Source organism: Penaeus monodon, chromosome 19, assembly GCF_015228065.2.
Source record: "Penaeus monodon isolate SGIC_2016 chromosome 19, NSTDA_Pmon_1, whole genome shotgun sequence".
NCBI classification, from domain to species: domain Eukaryota; kingdom Metazoa; phylum Arthropoda; class Malacostraca; order Decapoda; family Penaeidae; genus Penaeus; species Penaeus monodon.
Window position 1 is genome coordinate 20,488,614 of NC_051404.1, and position 425 is coordinate 20,489,038.

The window sequence follows — 425 nt, forward strand, 5'->3', positions numbered from 1 at the left end:
AGGAGCGAAAAAAATGGAGTAAGCATAAAACACATGATCCTACAGATTCATTAACGTCGACAGCCGCTGCCCTCTCCCTCTCTCCTCCCAAGGAAATCCCACCGAAATTGCGGGGTTTACGGAGAAGCGATTCGGGAGGGGGAGGGGGAAGGGGGAGAGGGAAACGGAAAGGGTGTAGTGGTTGGAGTAAGGGAAGGGTAGCTAGTGGGTAGAAGGAAAGTAGGGGAGGAGGAGGAGGGAGTACAGAGGAGGAGGAGGGAGTAGAAAGGAGTAGGAGGGGCAGGGAAAGGAGCGCGCGCAGGGGTACAGGATAGTTGGAGGGGTAGGGGTATGTCCACCGGAGGAGGGAGGAGGAGCTGTGAAAGGGGGGTAAAACAACGGAAAAAGGAAAGTTTGTCACGGTCATTAGAAGGAATTTCAGGAGA